This window comes from Scyliorhinus torazame, chromosome 4 (genome assembly GCF_047496885.1).
Source record: "Scyliorhinus torazame isolate Kashiwa2021f chromosome 4, sScyTor2.1, whole genome shotgun sequence".
NCBI lineage: Eukaryota > Metazoa > Chordata > Chondrichthyes > Carcharhiniformes > Scyliorhinidae > Scyliorhinus > Scyliorhinus torazame.
The window spans coordinates 243,294,726-243,311,639 of NC_092710.1; the positions used below are offsets into that span (position 1 = coordinate 243,294,726).

At 49.0% G+C, this 16,914-nt stretch overlaps 1 long non-coding RNA gene across 1 annotated transcript; it reads right to left on the reverse strand.

The window, feature by feature from the left end:
- Nucleotides 1–11,727: 11,727 nt before the first annotated feature.
- Nucleotides 11,728–16,867, reverse strand: LOC140410861 (uncharacterized). Its single transcript, XR_011940751.1, has 2 exons — nt 16,294–16,867; nt 11,728–15,612 (listed from the first exon to the last, which is right to left on the reverse strand). It is a non-coding gene; the product is annotated as an uncharacterized lncRNA (long non-coding RNA).
- Nucleotides 16,868–16,914: the final 47 nt, after the last annotated feature.

Below are 16,914 nucleotides of genomic sequence, written 5' to 3' on the forward strand. Positions count from 1 at the left end.
CCGAAGGGAACCCGAAGGAAATGGTAAAGGCGGCCGTCCGCTTCAAACGCAGTGTACGGGCGGTCCGCCTTGCGAATGGGGAACTGGTGGTAGGCAGATTTCAGGTCCATTGTTGAGAAGACCCTGTACTGTGCAATCTGATCGACCATATCAGATATGCATGGGAGGGGGTACGCGTCGAGCTGCGTGTACCGATTGATGGTCCGATTGTAGTCAACGACCATCCTGTTTTTCTCCCCGGTTTTCACCACTACCACTTGGGCTCTCCAGGGGCTGTTGCTGGCCTCGATGATACCTTCCCGCAGCAGCCGCTGTACCACAGGCCTGATGAAGGTCCTGTCCTGGGCACTGTATCGTCTGCTCCTGGTGGCGATGGGTTTGCAATCCGGGGTGAGGTTTGCAAACAGAGAAGGCGGGTCGACCTTAAGGGTCGTGAGGCCGCATACAGTAAGGGGTGGTAGGGGCACGCCAAATTTCAGGGTTAGGCTCTGGAGGTTGCACTGGAAGTTCAGGCCAAGTAGCAAGGCAGCGCAGAGGTTGGGGAGGACGTAGAGCCGGAGCCGCTGAACTCTATGCCCTGAATGGTGAGGGTGGCGATGCAGTACCCCGGAGCGCCACTGTCATGATATCCACATCAGCATATCATGGTTCATTCGCACACACACTGATGGACAGGCAGTTGGACCAACCAGCACACACATAACATCGCAGCCAATCACCAGTGAGAGCACATGCACTATAAAACAGGGGCACCACAGTTCCCGCTCTTTCTACCAGGAGATAGCTCAGAGCACAGAGCTCACAGCGTGCCACTCAGACATATACCATGTGCTGAGTACCTCACTAAAATAGTGATAGGGCTGGGTCTACAGGTTAGCTGGTGAAGCACTTAGTTAGTAGTTGTCGTTGTTAAGACAATAATAGAGTTGTACCATCTACAGCCTTGATGGATCATTTGTGCATTGGAACACCCAACACGACATGATACCAGTAGTGGAAGCTAACCAGCGACTGTGAGACCTACCTTCACCCTTTCAGAAATCCGCCATCCTGCTCCATGGAAAACATCAGCCGCTCCGAATCGCTGGAAATCTTGGCGTCAACTGGAAGCTGTTTAAACAGCGTTTCCAACTCTTCCTAGAAGCCACAGACAGGGAGAATGCATCGGACACCAAGAAGTTTGCCCTCCTTCTCTCCACGGCGGGGCAACACGCCATCCACATCTATAACTCCCTGGCATTCGCGGAAGGCGAGGACAAGGCAAAATATAAGACGGTGCTTCTGAGGTTTGAGGAACACTTAGTTTTTGGGGTCATCTCGGACACCCTACGCCAGCAGCTCCTAAATAAAGCGCCTCACCCTAGCGACTGCCATCAAGACCTGCGTCCTCCATGAGAACGCGACCAGCCGGTACTCCCAAATCCAGGTGGCCGAAACGGCACGGCACGGGTCCTACGAGGTGGAGCGGGCCCAGTCGATTGAGTTCCTCCCGGCCCGCGGGCCGGACGAGGGCGGCCATTTCGTGCGCTTTCCGAGGCCTCCCGCGCTTGTACGCGCCAAAAGAGGGGACGTTGACGCAGAGGGACGTGATGTGCCAAGCCCGTTCTACGCAGGACCGCACCGCGCATGCGCCGTGGCGCAACGAACACCATGGCTTCACGACGTGCGGCAACTGTGGCTCTGCCCATTTAAAGCGGCAATGTCCGGCCAAAGCGTGACAATGCCTCCGCTGGATGGGCCCTACGCTGCCTGGTGTCGAGCAGCTCAGCCTGCCAACTCCAAACAATTCCGCCAGCCTTGCAAGGACGTGCGGGCGATTCAGCCCCCCTACACTGAGTCATATCCTGATAGTATGCAGACCAGCGATACCGAAGACAGGGAGCCCTTCCGCGTTACGGTAATCCACAAGAACTGGATCTCCCCAAGTCGGAACCACCAGCAGCTGCCAGTGCACACCACTGATCCGGGCAATAAGTGGTGTGCCACCCTAACGGTAAACCCGAATTCGTCGCCCACCTGAGAGACTTGACTTATGAGCCTGTGAGCACATTGGACTCACTGAATTGTTTTACAGTACTGTTAACGAGTTTCTTTTCTTGTCGTTCATTGTTCCAGAAGTTTTCTCTCGTTGCTTGCTGATTGCATTTGTTCTGTTATTGGTACAACCTCGTTGCTCTGTTGCGCCTGACACCTTCCTCTGTATATAGTTTAGCCTCATGTACATGTTGTAAATATTGCCTACACATATTCAGATGCACTCAGTACACATTTCTATTTATTAGCATGTAGGCACATATCCTTGTGAAAGGGGGGGATGTCATGATATCCACATCAGCATATCATGGTGCAATCACACACACACTGATGGACAGCAGTTGGACCAACCAGCACACACATAACATCGCAGCCAATCACCAGTGAGAGCACACGCACTATAAAACAGGGAACACCACAGTCCCCGCTCTTTCCACCAGGAGATAGCTCAGAGCACAGAGCTCACAGCGCGCCACTCAGACATAGACCATGTGCTGAGTGCCTCACTAAGATAGTGATAGGGCTGGGTCCACAGGTTAGCTGGTGAAGCACGTACCCAAGCCAGCAGTTAGTAGTTGTCGTTGTTAAGACAATAAAACAGAGTTGTACCATCTACAACCATGTTGGATCATTTGTGCATCAGAACACCCAACACGACAGCCATGGAGTGGGATCCGGAGGCCAGGGAGATTCTTTGGTTAATGGGGTGTACTGCGAGGGAGCAGCGCGTTACCGTATCGGGGTGGATGAAGCTCTCAGTGCTCCCGGAGTCCAGAAGGCAGGATATCTAATGCCCGTCGACCTTCACCTTTGTCGACGTGGGTCTGTGGTTGTGCGGTCGGGACTGGTCGATCGTGACAGAGGCGAGACGCGGCTGGTCGTCGGCGGTTGCAGGCGATGAGTGGCCTGATGAGGTGCCCGATGGGCAGCGGTCCTGAGTCGGGGAAGATGGCGGCCCCCTCGGGCCGCACGTGTCCTGGGGCAGGCAAGATGGCGGCCCCCTCGGGCTGCACGTGTCCTGGGAAAGGCAAGATGGCTCCACCCATTGGTTGTGAGGCAAGGAAGATGGCGGCGCCCACAGGCCGCACGTGTTGTCAGGGGAGCAAGATGGCGGCGCCCACTGACCGCACGCGGGGGGTGCAGGGACGATAGTGGCGATTGAGCGGGCCTGGCACACTGCAGTGGAGTGTCCTTTCTTGCCGCAGGCCTCGCAGAGCACGCTCCGCACTGGGCAGCGCTGCTGGGGGTGTTTTGTCTGTCCGCAGAAGTAGCACTTGGGTCCCCCGGGGTTGGTTGACTACCGCGCGGCGCAGGAATGGGGTTGGCTGGTGGTGGCCGCTGGCGGGGTCCATGATGCCCAGGAGGGGTGGGTCATGCAGTCGGGGGCATACGCCTGTACGTTGCATGAGGCAACTGTGAGCGAGAGCGCTAGTTTCTTGGTCACCGCGAGGTCAAGCGTAGCCCCTTCTAAGAGGCGCTGGCGGATGTAGGCTGACCCTATGCCCGTAATGAACGCGTCTCTCATTAGCAGGTTAGAATGTTCAGCGGCCGATACAGCGTGGCAATCACAGTCTCTCACCAGGGCGAGCAGGACACGCCAGAAATCTTCCACACACTCACCGGGAAGTTGGTGCCACGTGGACAGGAGGTGCCTAGCGTAGATCTTGTTGGTCTCCTGAGCGTAGTTCTCCTTCAGTAGCGCCATGGCCTCTGCGTAGGTAGGTGCGTTCTGGATGAGGGGAAAGACATCGGAGCTCAGCCGCCTGTACAGAATCTGGAGCTTCTGTGCTTCTGGGATTGGGTCTGGCGCAGACCCGATGTACGCTTCAAAGCAAGCTAGCCAATGTGCTAAGTCCTTTTTGGCGCTGTCTGCTTGTGGATGCAGCTGCAGGCGATCCGGCTTGATGTGGAGATCCATCTTTGTAAAATCTCTGTGTAATAAATTGATGCACTATCAATTACGAGACGAGAGTAGAGAGTCGAGAGTGGAGAGTAATCGAGGCTTTATTACACAGAGATGTGTGGCCTCCTACAGCTGCTGCCGAAATGGCTGCAGTTCGGAGAGCACACACATTTATACTCCGCCTACTGGGCGGAGTCAGCAGGCAGGGATCTACCCCGTACCTGTAGTACCTTACCGTAATACCCTCGTATGCAGTGCAGTATATACAATATAACAGTGGTGACTACCACAGTGCCCAAATCAAAATAAACTCCCCCCTGACTACTGCCTTCAGTGCCTCCCAAACCGTATCTGCCGAAACCATTAATCTCCACATATCCCCAGATGGCCTTCCTCACCCGCTCACACACCTCTTCCTCTGCCAACAGTTCCACATCCAGCCTCCATTGCGGGCGCTAGGCCCCCCCCTTTGCTCACTCATAGGTCCACCCAGTGCGAATACTCAATATCAACCACCCCTGCCAACAACGTCTTGTCAAACACGAAAAAGTCTATTCAGGATTACACCTTGTGCACAAGGGAGTAGAATGAAAATTATTTTGCCCTCGGTCTCATAAATCTCCATGGATTCACCCCCCCCCCCCCCCCCCCAATGTGCTCCATGAATCCCCGGAGCTCCTTAGCTGTTGCCGACACCCTCCCCGACCTCGAGCTCGACCAGTCCAGTCTCGGATCCAGGACGTATTGAAGTGCCCCCCATAATTAACCGATGAGAGTCCAGGTCAGAGATCCTCTCAGCACTCGCCTCATAATTTCAACATCGTCCCAGTTTGGGGCATAGATGTTAACTATGTTGCTCTTTTATAACCACGGTGTGTTAACCCGTATTCGATGGACAAATGATCACACAAGTTTGTTTAGTACAATTATAGTTTATTTGACATACACAAGATTGTTTACTTAATTAATCACACATTCATGCACATTGGATATAACTAACGCACTTAAACGACCTTGACTTAACTTCCAGGTGATCGGCAGATATAGAGTAGATATGGCCTTATCTGGTTCTAGTAGTCTGGCAGAGGCTGTAGTTCTTGTAGGTAGTCTGTGTTCTGTTGTTATCCTTCGGTGGATGGCGAGGGCCCTTGGTTTTGGCTGGTGTTGGTAGCTGTTGATGATGCAGACGAGAGAGAGCGAGTGAAGGTTGCCCAGTGCCTTTTAAATGGCCTGGATTTTCCCTGCCCCTTTTGTGGGCGGTCTCTGGGCCATTGTCAATCAATTGATCAGGGCTCCATTCCCCCTGATCGATCAAGTCCAATCAGGGGCTGCCACATCGATTTTGCGGTGGGGACTCAGTGGCCATGCCTGGAACTGTTCAGAGCAGGACTTGGGTGCCGCTGAGTCCGGTAGACGATGTGATTGACAGGATAGTTCTATTGTTCCTGAGAAGACCTTCTTAATGGCTTTTTTCTTGTGTTTGTTCCTTCATAATCTGAGCTACAGTTTGTATATTAGCAGGCTGCAGCCTGTCTGTGATCCAGCTTGGCCAAATCTCCCAGCATTCTTTGTGGAAGGCCATTTTAGATGGCCACAACTAACACCACCGGCATACCCTCCAGTCTCCCGTTCACCATAACATACCTTCCTCCAGAGTCCGGCAGTGCTCCGGTTTCCTCCCACAGTCCAAAGATGTGCAGGTTAGGTGGATTGGCCATGCTAAATTGCCCTTAGTGTCCGAAAAGGTTAGGAGGGGTTATTGGGTTACGGGGCTAGGATCGAAGTGAGGGCTTAAGTGGGTCAGTGCAAACTCGATGGGCCAAATGGCCTCCTTGTGCACTGTATGTTCTATGTTTTGTGGGCAGCACGGTAGCACAAGTGGATAACACTGTGACTTCACAGCGCCAGGGTCCCAGGTTTGATTTCCCGCTGGGTCACTGTCTGTGCGGAGTCTGCACGTTCTCCCCGTGTCTGCCTGGGTTTCCTATGGGTGCTGCGGTTTCCTCCCACAGTCCAAAGATGTGCAGGTTAGGTGGATTGGCCATGCTAAATTGCCCTTAGTGTCCAAAAAAGGTTAGGAAGGGTTATTGGGTTGCGGGGATAGGGTGGAAGTGAGGGCTTAATGTGGGTCGATGCAGACTCGATGGGCCGAATGGCCTCCTTCTGCACTGTTCTATACTTCCCACTTCAAAAGCCACTCGCTTATTGATCAAAATCATCACCCCCTTCATTTTAGAGTCCAATCCAGAATGAAATACTTGCCCAACCGATCTCTTCCTCAGTCTAGTCTGGTCCCACACCTTCAGGTAGGTCTCTTGCAGTATGGCCACATGTGCCTTTAATCTTTTTAAATGTGTGAACACACGGACCTTTTTGACCAGCCCATTCAACTCTCACACATTCCACATGATTCCCACCCCCTGTCGATCAACCATAGTCCCTTTTGGGCCAGCCTCCAGCTGCATCCTGCACCTACTCAGGCCCAACCTTGGGTGTCCACCCATCATCGATCCTCCTCCTATTATATATCCTCCTCAACCCCCCACTGCACTTCTGTGAACTAGCCCGCCCAGCTAGCCTGGCAGCCCCCGCCCATGGCGCCGAGCATCCTAACCCCCATTGATTCACCTCCACCCCCCCGCTCAATCATCCTGCTGGTACAAAAAAAACCCTCCCGAAGCCCAATCGAAGAGATCTTCCAACAAAGAAGAAAAACACACCTAAAGCTGAACAATGGCCCCAAGCACAAATTAAACGCAGCACCAAAGCATCTCCACCAAAGTTCAAAGTCCACCTTCTCTTGCCAGTCCATTGACTCTGATAAATTCCATCGCTTTCTCCAACGTCCCAAAGTACAGCTCCCGGCCTTCATAACTCACCCACAGACGTGTCGCGCACAACATCCCAAACTTCACCCCCTTCTTTGAAGAGGGCTGCCTTGGCCTTATTAAAACTCGATCTCCTCTTGGCCAGCTCTGCACCCAGGTCCTGATATATTTGAAGTTCACTGCCCTCCCAGGTGCAGCGCCTTGTCTGCCTGGCCCACCTCATGATCCACTCCTTGTCCAGGAAACAGTGCAAACGCACCACCATTGCCCTCGGCAGCTCGCTCCCCTGGGGTTTCCTCATTAGCACCCTATGCGCTCGATTCACCTCCAGGGGGCGTGCAAATGCTCCCTCTCTCAGCAGCATCTCCATCTTCCTCCCTGCACACGTGCCAGCGTTGGCTCCCTCACTTCCTTCCGGCAGGCCCACAATCCTAATATTCTGCCTGCACGTCCGGTTCTCCAGGTCTTCGACTTTCTCCTGGAGCCGCCTCTGCTGATCCCGCATCAGCTCCATCCCCGCTACCATCGAGGCAAACTGCTCTTATGTTCCCCCGCCACCTCATTCATCTTCTGGATCACCTGACCCTGGGCCTGCAGCCTCGTTTCCACTGGTCAATCACTGCCTTAATCGAATCCACCGCCCAGGCCAGGTCCTCCAGATTCTCCTTGCGTTTCTGGGCGAACATCCTGTTCAGGAAGCCCACCAGCTGCTCTGTTGACAACTGAGTCGGCAGGACCGCTCCCTGACCCTCCACCATCTCCACGTGTGTCGCAGACACCGCACCAACCTTTGCAGTCTGTTCCCCTCTTTTGTGACTGCTTCGGGCCCTTGGCTCCATACAACAGTGGGTCACTCTCTTCTACTAACTTTCCTGCACCTTTTTGCCTCCTCAGATCCACCCGTTAACCGGGGAATAGGTCTGAAAAAACCGCCATGAGCGGAAGCCATCAAATGTGCAACCACTCACACCATGGCCGCCACCAGAAGTACGGAGGTCACATTCCTAGGTGACAAACTCTCATCGCATGGCATTGAACCTGACAAGGACAAAATCCAAGCAATTCTCAACATGCCAAAACCACACGACAAGAAAGCCATAGAGTGATAGGTCTGATCACTTTTATAGGGAAATTCATTCTACGTGAACTCCTGCACAAGGCAATGGATTTTGTTGGACTGAGCAACATGAGCAAGAGTGGAAGAAGCTCAAGACTTCACTAACCACCAAGCCAGTTCTCACATTTTTTGACCGATCTAAGCAGATTAAAGTGTCAACAGATGCGTCCAAAGATGGTTTGGGAGCAGTACTTCTGCAACTCGAACATGACGATTGGAAACCAGTCGCATTTGCATCACAATCCATGATGACAACAAAGCAGAGGTACGCTCAAATAAAAAAAGAATGCCTGGGTTTATTGTAAGCTTGGATAAATCCCACGGCTACGTGTATGCGCTTCCAACTTTCATAGTTGAGGCACATCATCGTCCTTTGGTTAACATCATCAAAACAAATCTCAACTAGATGTCTCTGTGCATTCAGAGGTTGATGATGAAGTTACAACGTTATAACTCCAATCTCATCTACATGCCAAGCAAATATTTGTTCTTGGCTGATGCATCATTGAGAGCGCCAATGCAAAATATTAGTAGTGAAATTGCTACAGATGTAGATTTGCATGTCAATCTTATTTCCCCACTACTACCTGTATCAAATACGAAACTACGTGAGATCCAAGAAGAGACCAGGAAGAATCAAACTCCTCAAGAGGTGATGAGGAACATCAACTCACAGTGGCCCAGAGGTCAATGTATGGAGTTCTACAATATAAGATCTGAACTCAGTATCACTAATGAAGTGGTACTTCATTTGAACACAAAGAGAAAATGCTGGAAAATCTCAGCAGATCTGGCGAGAAAAGAGCTAATGTTTCGAGTCCAGAGTCATCTGCTCTCGAAACGTTAGCTCTTTTCTCTCCCTACAGATGCTGCCAGACCGGCTGAGATTTTCCAGCATTTTCTCTTTGGTTTCAGATTCCAGCATCTGCAGTAATTTACTTTTATCCTTCGTTTGAACACTACAGTTATACCTCAATCTCTTTTCAAGGATGTACTAAAAAGATTCATGAAGGACATTTCGGGATTGAGAAATGTAAACGGAGAGCTTGTGCCTCTGTTTACTGGCCATGTATAAACCAGGATATCGACAGGATGGTCAGTTGTTGTGACACATGCCAGACGCCTCATTGCAAGCAAACAAGAGAATGTACGCAAATATCTGATTTACCTACTCCACCATGGCAGAAAGTAGCTATGGATCTCTTTCACCTATGAGGGAAAGATTATTTCATGATCATAGACTATTTTTCAAACTATCCCGAGATGTTAAGCATAATGGCAAGCAGTGTAATACTGCATTCCAAGTCAATTTTGGCTAGGCACGGAATTCATCAAGTCGTCGTGAGTGACAACGGTCCTTATTTTAAAGTGGCAACACTTCACAGTTCCGAATGATTTCAATCATGTGACGTTGAGTCTGTTGTACCCTCAAGCCAATGGAAAAGCTGAAAAAGGTATACATATTGTTAAGCAATGGACAGCCAATCTGATCCATATCTCGCACAATTGAGTCAGAGTGTCATCATTATCAAATGGTAGATTGCCAGCAGAGTTACTCGTGAATGGAAGATTGCGTACCACACTTCCATACTTGGAAAAGGCGAATGCAGTGGTACTGCACGAAACGCAAAAGATTAAAGCAAAACAAAAGCAGTACGATAATAATAATAATCTTTATTGTCACAAGTAGGCTTACATTAACACTGCAATGAAGTTACTGTGAAAATTCCCCAGTCGCCACATTCTGGCACCTATTCGGGTACACTGAGGGAGAATTCGGAATGTCCAAATACTATGATAAAGTGTCTAGAACTTCACCACCTCTGAGTAGTGATGACATTGTGAGTGTAGAAGATTTGGGCAATTGGTTGAGAAAAGCCATTGTACTTGAAGAAGTAGCACCTCGTTCCGACAATGTACAGACAGAGGATGGGTTGTTTTATGAAGAAATTATCGTGCACGCTTGAAAAGCAGAGAAGACTTTCACAACAACGTGATGGATGATGAATCTATGCCAGTATCAACGTCAACTGCAGTGTCAGATAGTTCAGCAGTTCCTGAGCATGAGAATGTCATGGAGAACATTGAATCGATAAGTTCTGAGCAGTAAGGTCAAATTTTGAGAAGATCAGCCAGAGTCAGAAGAAAACCTGACCGACTCAATTTGTAGATTTGGACTATTTCGTTCTTGTATATGTACATATCCGTTAACCCAGTTTTTTAAATGTTAAAGTAAAAAATTAATACTGTTCGACTCACCGGCTCATGATATCGCATGTAAATATACTGATGATAACATATTAATTTATTCCTTCAAAGGAAAGGGGATGCAGTGATATCATGGTTGTGTTGCAATTCACCAACTGACCACTAGGAGTCCCATTAGTATATAAGTGAACGTTGGAGTCAGGTGATCTCAGACTGACTAGGGAGCTGGGAGAGAGGTTGCTTGTGCCTGGTCATACTATTATTCATCTGTTGTTTGTATACATTTGACCCACAGTTAATGTTAATAAATCATTTATTGCTTTAGCTACAAGTATTCTTATAATATAAATCAGGCCATCCAACAAGAACATTACACCTTCCAGTTCATAACAATCCTATATATATATTATATATATATATTGCATCATCCCTGTCACAAATTGTTTGGCCCTATAGGTCATGAGCCCATCATTCCTTCATCTCTTATGCATTAAAATGGTAACACAATGATAAGGAAAATAAATATTCACTATTATGAATATACAAGCAAATCATGGTAAGTCAGAGGATGTGCTATTTCATGATGGGAAAACTACATCTGAAACTTTCATTTGAGCCAGCCATTGAGTTTTAAAACAGCAGTGTTTACCTTTTTCAACCTGGCTACCAGTGAAGGATGTTTTCTACTAGTTACCGAAACAGCTATTGGTTTACAGTATTTTAATTGGCCACCCTAATTTTAAGCAGAATATTTGCCAATTGCGGAGTTAGTTGCGAATAGCCAGCTAACAATATTGACATCTTAACATATACTGTTGATTGAATTTGAAGCTATCTCCAACTCTCTTTCTCATTCTCCTTCATTCTGTCTCTGGTCTTTAAGTTTCTCAAACAATTTCTGGCTTTCCCTCCTTCTCGTTTCCTGTGTGTATTTTTATTTGCATCTGTGTCAGCATGGTGCAATGGTAAACATGTTTGCTTCACAATCCTTAATCTGTGTTCAATTTTGCATTGCTCACCTTCCGTTTACTTATTAGCCCTCAATTCAGTAATGACACTTCTGAGTGAGAAAGTTGTGAATTGAAAAGCCACTCCAGACACATGAGCATGTAGTCTAGATTAACACTTAACTGTAGTTCTGCATTGTTCGAGGTGCCATCTTTCAGGACTAGACAGGAGAGACGCAGAAGGATGTTCCGGATGGTGGGTGTTTCCAAAATCAGGGGTCGCAGTCTGGGATATGCGGTAGACCATTTAGGACAGTGATGGGGAGAAATGTCTTCACCCAGAGAGTGGTCGGCCTGTGGAATTTGTTACTACAGGAAGTAGTTGAGGCCAAAACATTTCATGTTTTCAAGTTAAACATAGCACTTAGCGTGAAGGAGATCAGAGGATATGTGGGGAAAGTAGGATTAGGCTATTGAGCTGGATGATCAGCCATGATCATAATGAGTGGCGGAGCAGGCTCAAAGGACTGAACGGCCTCCTCCTGCTCCTATTTTCTATGTTTCCGATGAGGCATTAAACCTTTTTTTAAAAGCAAACTACTGTGAATGCTGGAATCTGAAATGAAAGAGAAAATGCTGGAAAATCTCAGCAGGTCTGGCAGCATCCATAGGGAGAGAAAAGAGCTAACGTTTCGAGTCCATAAAAGATTTTTATTCTCCTCCTTTTTCACATTTACCCCCAAATTTACAACCATCGACAATAAACAATATTCAGTAACGAATGCAATGTCAATCCCCATATCAATAACAACAATCCCATCCTCCCACCAACCCCCAAACATTAGCCCACATGCTAACATAAACAAATTACAAAAAGAAATCAGGAATCACCCATAGTCACCATTAACACACAGAGTCAGTCCCCCTCCCCCACCCATGTTCGATGTAATCCAATTCTCGAAAGTGCATAATGAATAATGACCATGAACTGTAGAACCCCTCCATCCTCCCCTCAGTTCAAATTTGACCTTCTCATGAGTCAAGAATTTCAGCAGGTCCCCCTGCCACACTAGGGCACAGGGTGGAGCGGTTGATCTCCATCCCAACAGGATCCCCCTTCGGGCGATCAACGAGGCGAAGGCTACAACAAATAGGGCGCGATTCTCCGAAATGGAGAGAGTGTTCACGCCGTCGTGAACATCGTCGCGGTTCACGACGACGCGAAACGGGCACGGGGACTACCGATTCTGGCCCCCACAGGGGGCCAGCACGGCGCTGGAGTGGTACACGCCACTCCAGGCTCCCTTCCCATCGCCAAATGGGCGCTGTGCCAACCTGCATATGCGCGGGGGACTTCCTCAGCGCGCCGGCCCCGACGCAACATGGCGTAAGGGCTCAGGCGCCCGCCGCGTAATAAGGTAGGGCCGGGGTTGGAGAGGCTGGTGACCTCCCCCCTGACCCTTCGCACAGAGTTCCCGCCGGCAGCTACCAGGTGTGAATGGCGCCGACGGGACTCTGCCGTTTCCGCGCGGCCACTCGACCAATCAAGGCCGGAGAATCGGCGGCCGCTCCTCGGAGAATCGCCTGCCGGCGTCGGACCAACACCGCAGGAAACTGGCGCAAACGGCGATTCTCCCATATGGCGTGGCATGGGAGAATCACGCCCATAGCCTCCACACCCGTTTCCAACCCCGGCTGGTCCGACACCACAAATATGGCCTCCCGAGGGCTTGGTCCAGTTTCACGTGCACCACTTTAGAGATTACCCTAAAAACCTCCTTCTAGTCATCCTCCAGCTTTGGACAGGATCAAAACATATGAACGTGGTTTGCGAGCCCCTCCCCCCCGGAACGCTCACACACATCTTCTACCCCCTCAAATCGTTTAGTGTCCTAATTCCTTTCTCCTCCCATCTCCAAAAATTTCCATCCCACTGCCCTGGCTCAAACCTATGGTTCCCCCGAATCGGCATTTCCCTTGACCCTGCCCCCAACCCTAAGTGTTGGCGAAACTGCCTCCAAATTCTCAACAAAGCTATTACTACCGGACTCCCTGAGTATTTCCCCGAGGCCATCAGGAGTGGCACTGTTGCTAGTTCCTTCAATCCCGACACCCTGCACAAACTCTCCTCCATTCTGACCCATGGGAGTCCACCCCTCCGACCTAGCTCCGTACCTTCTCCACATTCGCCGCCCAGTAATAATACATGAGGTTGGGAAGACCCAAACCCCCAGTCTGCCATCCTCTCTGTAATAGCACATTTCTAATTCTGGCCACGTTCGCTCCCCATATGAACAAGGTAATCATCCCTTCAATCTCTCTAAAAAATGCCTTTGGCAGGAAAATCAGCAGGCACTGGAAAATAAACAGAAATCGCAGCAACACGTTCATTTTATCCGCCTGTACCCGATTCGCCAGTGACAGAGGGAGACCATCCAACCCTGCCAGATCAGCTTTCACCCTCCCCACCAAACTAGAAATGTAGTACCTACAGAGCACCCCCCCGCCCCCCCCCCCCCAATCACGAGCAACCTGCACCCCCAGGTATCTAAAGTGAGCGATGAGGCATTAAACTGATGTCTTCTCAAGTACACATAAAGGATCCCACAGCACTATTTGGAGAAAAGCATGAGTTGCCCTGCTGTTATGACCAATATTTATCTCTCAAACATCAAAACAGAGTCTTGTCATTTATTATTTTGTTTTGAGTCAATTAGCTGTTGTTTTCCTCAACAAGAGTAACTGCACTTCAAAAAAGTACTCTGTTGGCTTTGCCAGAGGCAGACTTACAACGAAACACACAGCATGCAGCAAGGTGCCGCGGTCAATGAAGGGGCACCCCATACTGAGAGGTGACTGTGGTGTGGGAGCACCAATCAGAGACGGTAGCTTTCAATTTGCTGATGAGCTCAAGAAATTCATATGAGCCCATCAGCAGGCAATGCAGAACATCAGGCTCTGATTGGTGGACTCCGCTTTACAGCAGGAAAACAGTTTGCCAGATGTTGAGAGGTGTTGTTATTCTTACTGATTGTGGTCTGTGTGTCAGAAAGTCGAGGATCCAATTGCAGAGGGAGGAGCCAGTCCTAGCTTTTGGAGCTTTGATATGAGCTTGGCTGGGATTATGGTGTTGAAGGCGGAATTGTAGTCAATAAATAGGAGTCTGATGTAGGAGTCCTTCTTGCCGAGATGCTCTGGGGCCAGGGAGATGGTGCCTGTTGTGGACCGGTTGCGGTGGTATGCGAATTGCAGTGGATCAAGGTGTTCTGGGAAAATGGAGATGATGTGCTTTATGACCAACCTCTCAAAGCACTTCATTACGACTGAAGTCAGGGCCACCGGATGGTAGTCATTGATAATAATAATAATCGCTTATTGTTACAAGTAGGCTTCAATGACGTTACTGTGAAAGCCCCTACTCGCCACATTCCGCCTGTTCGGGGAGGCCGGTATGGAAATTGAACCCGCGCTGCTGGACTTGTTCTGCATTACAAGCCAGCTGTTTAGCCCACTGTGCTAAACCAGCCCCTACTGAGGCACGTTGCCTGGTTCTTCTTTGGCACCGGTATGATGATGGTCTTCTTGAAGCAAGTGGGGACCTCGGAGCGGAGTCGACGAACAGCTCTGCCAGCTGGTCCATGCAGGCTCTGAGTGCACGACCAGGGATCCCATCTGAACCCGTTTCTTTCCGAGGATTCAGTTTCAGGAAGGGTATGGGTATGCTGTGGGCTGTTGGGGCACTCGACAGCGGCTTGTTGTTTTCCTGCTCGAAGCGAGCATAGAATGCGTTGACTTCATTGGGAGGGGTGCGCTGCTGCTGGAGATACTGCTCAGCTTCGCTTTGTAGTCTGTTATGTTGTTTAGGCCTTGCCACAACCGCCGAGAGTCTGTAATGCTAGTCTGTGACTCTAGCTTGGTCTGATATACTCTCTTGGCATCTCGGATGGCTTTGCGGAGGTTGCACCTGGATTTCTTGTACAGGTCAGGGTTGCCTGACTTGAACCCCTCAGACCTGTCCTTCTGTAGGGAGTCAATCTTGCAATTGAGCCACGGGAGAACGTGCAGATTCCACACAGTGACCCAAGCCAGGAATCAAACCTGGGTCCCTGGCGGGGAAGCAACAGTGCTAACCACTATGCTACCATATTTAATATAAAACCATAATACTGTGGATGCTGGAAATCTGTAGAAGGATCATTTAGATCCGAACCGTTAACCCTCTTTCTCCCCATAGCTTCTGCCAGACCTGCTGAGTTTGTTCAGCATTTTCTGTTTTTATTATAGAAATATTTAATGTTTTATTATGTTCCATCATTATTACCAGTAATGAATTTCTCAGCTGGAGTTCAAAATAGCCTCTCAAAGAATGAAAAAGATGTGTGATTTTAGTGGTTCACCATCTCTTTATTTTGTACTGGCGACTTGTTTTTCAGTTTCTGTCATCCATATTTTTTCATTCCCATTTGTGTGTTCATGCCTGGCAGATGACTTACTGGTTTATTTGTGATTTATTGTTGTTTCACGTGTTGTGTTATGCTTCTTCATGTAGCATAAGCTGCTTCCTTGATGTACACTCTGACAAAGGAAGGTTCAGACTTTAGGAGATAGGTTTAACACATTTATTGAACAGTTAACAATTCTCCTACTTGAGTTCGACTCTCCTGCTAATCTTGCTATAGTAACTCAATCTAACTAACCAGTCTGCTCTAATCCATGCGGTGGGTGTGATGCTTCCTGATCGGCCCCTGTCTCTCTGAGTGTCACCTGTGGAAAGAGAAAGAGCATGTGTGCCATGTCCTTTTATATGGGTAGCCCCTTGTGGTAGTGTCACCTCTGGGTGTGTCTTGAATGCCCATTGGCCGTGTCCTATCTTACTGACCTATTGGTTGAATGTCTGTGTGTCATGATGTCTCTGGTGCTCCCGCTAGTGTTTACTTAGTCTTAGTGTATTTGCATTAACCCCTTGTGTATTTACAGTGATGCATATCACATCACAAATGTGCAAACATGTCACAGGAATTGGGATTTCTACAGGTGTGGTGCTGAAAATGTGAGATAAAATTCATACGAGATACAATATTAATGCTTTTGTATCCTCTGACAATGCTCACAGAGGGTACACTGTTGTAAGTGTGGAAGTGGGAAAAGATGCAAGTTCCAGCTAAAGCTTCTGCACATTTTAACGATCAGTTCCAGGGTGGTACTGGCAGAATCCCGAGAGCAAATGACCTCTCGGCTCCAGTGGAAGACACTTACCTTTTGGAAAATGGAGGGCAACATCCATTCAAAAAAAAAATCATCGATGAAATCATAATCCGACACCGTTGCAGCATTTCAATTCTGGGCTTCTCATGTTCATAATTCTTATTTCGCCAAAGCATGTAACAACTGGATAATGGGAGGAGTACACGTTGGGGGGGGGGGGGGCAACCACTTCTCACAAAGGTTATAATCAAGACATATAATTTTGCATATCTGTCAGCAGCAGTCTGGAAAGTAGTGGCAAAACAAAAGAGTGCCAGCAGCTTGCTTTGACGCTTGCGGATCTACAATTCCCATTGATTGGAAGTGACAATGCCATATTTCGGTTCGGAAATGTTGACCTATTTAAATACAGGTTGCTTTGGCAGAGCACAGCCCCGGCTGCGTTGTTTTAAAGGAAAGTGCAATCCGTGCTTTCGATCGACACGAGTCTTACCCTAAACATTCCACCACCCTCCATGTTGTATGCGATGTAAAAAAATATCGAAGACAAGACACACAAGAAGCTGCAGCCTATCTGCAAGCCCCTCGCTGGCCAACACAACGTTCCATGGCTGGCCAAACGCGCGCGCCCGCAGCGCCTGGCGTCACGTGTCAATCAGCCGGCCGGCGCTT